Raw genomic sequence first — 4,915 nt, forward strand, 5'->3', positions numbered from 1 at the left:
TTGTTTACCGAGGAATCAATTTTGCCTCTTAATAAACAGGTGTTGTTTACCGAGGAATCAATTTTGTCGTGGACGGCCAAAAAATCCTCAGAATCCCATTATTTTTTCCCAAAAAAATTTGATTAGTGCTTAATCTTGTAACGGTGAAAATGGATTCAACACCATCAAAAATGGATTCAACACCATCAAAAATCAATCCAGGGCACCAAAAGTTGTCACTTGACATCTATAATCTGAATTTCCAAAAAAAATTACTAAATTTTTTCAAAGTCTGGCAAGATTTTCCATATTTTTGGGTAAAATAGGCTACTCTATGAGACCTTCACAATTTCTATTGAATATAGAGAGAAATTGGGATGAGGTAACCATAAGGATAAGTGCTGCCACAAAGTGCAAAAATGATGCTAAAGCTGGTTTGGCATGATTAAAATAAGCATTTGCATCATTCGGTCTTAAGTCCCACCAATCTAGCATGTCATCCCTAGTTTTAATTAACATGCTCTATGGGACCTTCATAATTTCTATTGATACATAGAGAGAAATTGGGATGAGGTAACCATACAGGATAAGTGTTGTCACAAAGTGCAAAAGTGATGCTAACGCTGGTTTGGCATGATTAAAATAAGCATTTGCATCATTCGGTCTTAAGTCCCACCAATCTAGCATGTCATCCCTAGTTTTGACACCAAAGGTTGTTGAACTGACCAATGCAATCGAAACCAACATATTGAAGGAGAAATAAATAATTTTATCCATTTTCCTCTCAATCCCACTTCTCTTTGATGGTGGGTCAATCGTGTTTTGCATCACTTTTGTATCATGTCCACTAAAACTTATCACACCATAGATATATTCTGTGTTGAGGAGCTTTTGAGTCTCTAAGAAGAATATGTTGAGATGACAGAGGATAGGTTTGACCATCATATTCCATACCGCTAAAAAAATGTGTACAAGCTTGGGTTTGGATCCTCACATTTGATAAAAGCCTTAAAGGATTGGAAACTTTCATTGTTATGCAATTTTGTTATCACTTTCAATGCTTGCTTTAAATTTAAATCTGTCTCTTTGTCAAGGTTCATTGTCTCAAGATAGAAAACACCATCCTCATAGCTTGATGACAATAAGAAAAGGTCGGCTAGGAAAAAGAATCCTTCTCCACCCTCACTACATCTCCTACCATCAAAATTTTATACTCTTATTCAACAAAGTTACCATCCTTTGCATGAACTTTGACAATTCGATTATTCACCTCCTTATCCTGCAAGATATAAAAATGTCTTACTAATCCATAAATCACATCATGAGACGACACTGTAAAAAGAAAAGGACATAAAAATGTCTTACTGATCCATAAATCGAATCTTCAGACGACAATGTAAAAAGAAAGTCCGGTTGCATATATTGTAGTACAATATTCCTTCTACCAATTTGAGAATTTAAATCTCTCAGACGCTTTATATTACGTGTGGTTTCCCTGTGAGAGCTTGAATCAATCGTTGCTATTTCTTGTCACTAAATGTGATTTATCTGGCCACTTACATGGGGTTACTATGTGGTTTCCTGGGAGAGCTTTGAATCAGGGGACACTATTTCTTGTCACCAAATGTAACTTAACCAACGACTTACATGGGGTTTCCTGAGAAAATCTGACCATTTCAAGCGACGCTTAAAGGAGTAGTCAGAGAATATGGAAAGGGTTCTAGCACGTGGGATGCCTCCTTGACCAGCGCTTAAGGTCGATTGAGCAACCAGGTTTCTATAAGGATTTTCTCCCCCACTCTCAATCAAGCAAAGTAATGTTCTACATTTTCTTAAAACTCATTTTCCTTTTTAGTAAGTGTTAGCCCTGAGGTGCAGTGCTGCTATTTTAACGGAAATGTCCCATGTTTTAGCTTTGATGGTCCACGTCTCCTCTTGCGCCACTTTGGCCATAACTTGGACTTCAAAAATTATACACCCACGCTCATAAATATCAGCAAGTCCGCTCTCGGTTCATCTCCTTTCCGTTGCGCCCTCCATTCTCCGATCTCTAATCAGATCAGTCTCCGCCGTCCATTTCATTCGCCGATCCAACGGCTATCATGCATCGCTTAGTCGTCCATCGGCTTATCGCAATCCCATCGCACTGTCCGCCAACCTTTCACCTCTCACCTTTCGCTTTTAAATCCGCTAATGCGATATCAATTCCTCTATCTCTGTGATATGATCTTGTCCATTGATCATATCGCTCTGACGGCTCCTGTGCACTCTCTCATCTATTCTTCCTTGGCTTGATCTCCACCGCCTGAAATAACAGAATGCATGGTCGAAAGGGAAAAAAACAACAACACAATGCAACCGAACCAACAAAAATGATCATGGAACGTGCTAACAAGAGTGAACCACCTAACAGCGCGGCGAAATTAACAAAATTTGATTGCCATGTTGGTTAGAAACAGAGCTCTCTGAGCTCATGTTTGTCGAGTTATGGCATCAGGTAGTTAGCAGACAGAGGGGATAGATTAAGACATCTCGAGCCTCAGAGAGTTTGAGAGTATGTAAAAAGCCTATAAATGGCTGAAAGTTGGAGGGAATAAGGGTTCAACTTTCGGAGACTGTGGATACTCTATTCCTCCCTGTGTCTCATCTTCATTCCAGTAATACAAGCTTCTTTTGCTGTTACATGTTCAATCGCCATCTTCTCCTCTGTTCTAAGCTTGCACTTGAATAGGTTATTCATGTTTCTTCTGCGTCTAATGCTAGATAACTGTCATCTTATCTCTGCGTTGATAAATTAGATTTGCAAGCTTCATAAGCTTTTTGTAGCTAGCCATTCATATGTGTTTATGTATGCATCTATTGGTACAGTCAGGATTCTCCACTTATCCATTGAATCTATAAACTATTGAGCATTAATGGTCAAAAGTCTTGTCAAGCTGAGGGTGTTCATGCATGTCTTGAGTGAAAAAAGAGTTGAAACAGTCATCTGACTTGATCCGAGCCCTAATCCATTCCAATAGTTCAAAGAACGATATTGAAGATTTATATGTTACCAGGTATCTCCGAGCTACAACCTAGGAGAGTTCCCTGGAGTGCTAACATAATTGGCGTCGTTGCCGGGGAGAGGAGATTGAAGCTCAGCTTCCCTGGGAGATGACACAGATCTAGCTTTGATGATAGACAAAGTCTGGACACTATTTGGGTTGTAGTCATCTATCTGGCGACTCTACTGGAGGATGAACCTCTTGGCGACTCCACTTCATAGTTCTAGCTCAGTTTGTGAGGCATACTCGGAGAAATCCTTAGAAGCCACAAGCTGACCCAGTACCTGACCCTGAAAAAATCATCAAAGAAAGAAAGGCATTGCAGAAAGGAGCATCAAGTTCAGGTATCTCTAAACAATATTCTATATCTCTTCAAGAAAATCTTGTAATAGAACAAATACATGTTGAGAGTATAACATCTAATACTAGCAGTGAAGAAAAAATCTCAGAGATTCATAAAGCTCCTTATTCTTTAGGTTCTTCTTTCGTTGTAAGCCCAAAGGAAGCCTCTCCTCCTATCCATCATACTCCTTTAGTCCTATCAGTCACTCATCAACCCTCTGTCATTCAGACTTCCAATACCCTTATAGCCCCCACAGCTATGGCACGTCCACAAGCACCTACCAAAATGGAAAGAATCATAGCTGCTAGGTATGGACCTCTAGTACTACCCACTCCTTTGAATGCCATACCTACTGGAGAATATCATAAGTATATGCCTAAGTTCACTGGGACTGAAGGTGTTACAGCTGAGGAACATCTTGAATCATTCTATAGCTATGCTGATAACCTGGACATTAGTGAAGATGATGTATGGATGAGAGTCTTTGTCCAAAGTCTAGATGGAGAGGCTAGAAAATGGTTTAGAGAATTGACCCCAAGTTCTATAGCAGATATTGAGGCTTTAGTTGATGCATTCCTAAAGCATTGGGGGGATAAGAAGGATCTACTCTACTACCACACCGAGTTTGGGAACTTAAAGAGGGAAAATGGTGAGTTGTTGTCTGATTTTAATAAGAGGTTTAATCGCATGTACAGTAAGATACTAGCTGAAGTAAAACCCACCATTACCTCTGCTAAACTCACCTATGCCAGTGCCTTTGATGTTGACTTCTGTCTACTGTTGAGGGAGAGACGATGTGCTACCTTGGCTGATATGTAGGATGCAGTCTTGGAAGTAGAATCAAACATCATGGCTACAGAGAAGCTCAAGGGGATTGTTGATAGAAGGAGACAGAGGGGCGAATCTTCAACATCTTCAGATCCCAAGATAGATAAAATGACTAAGATGATGGAGTCATTAGCCTCTGAAATCTCCAAATTAAAGGTTGAGCAGCACCCTGGGAAAGGAAGAGTTCCTAATACCTTTGCTCCTAGAAATCCAAATCCATATAGAAGAGCTAATGAGCAGTTGCAAATTCTGCAAAGAAGCAAAGATGCCAATGAAGACCAAAGGGTGAAGACCCCTTTCCAGAATGTAGTCATGGAAGAACAACAGTTTGAAGAAGATGATGAGATCCACTGTCTGGAAGACAAAGGCAGTGCCTCCTTTTTTACTTCAGCTGCCTATGAAAAGTCATTATTCAATGACCAGATCAGCCAAGAGTGGGATGGTGGAGTTGTTCTGCAAACTGATGATCAACACAAATATGATCTGAGGTCGAAGAGGAATAATGCCAAGGAAACTCATGTTTAGAGAGTTGTCGTCCCTGCAATACAGCAAGCTAATAAGCAGATCGACTGGCAATTGATCCCATCATCCTCAAAGCTCCAGCCCACAAGGTAAGAGGCCTTGACAAGTCTCCTTCTCCTTTCAATTTTGAATCAGAAATTCAGAAGCTAAGCATACATATACCTCTAATTGAACTAGTGAAGAATGAGTCCTTCAAGAG

General features: G+C 40.0%; 1 pseudogene; it reads right to left on the reverse strand.

The window, feature by feature from the left end:
- Nucleotides 1-501: 501 nt before the first annotated feature.
- Nucleotides 502-1,571, reverse strand: LOC149223927 (putative phospholipid-transporting ATPase 7 pseudogene; annotated as a pseudogene).
- Between the last annotated feature and the right edge of the window lie 3,344 nt (nt 1,572-4,915).

The sequence above is a fragment of the Pinus tabuliformis genome, chromosome Q (genome assembly GCF_031772625.1).
Source record: "Pinus tabuliformis cultivar Carrire ecotype Pingquan chromosome Q, CPIR1, whole genome shotgun sequence".
In the NCBI taxonomy this organism is placed as follows: Eukaryota; Viridiplantae; Streptophyta; class Pinopsida; order Pinales; family Pinaceae; genus Pinus; species Pinus tabuliformis.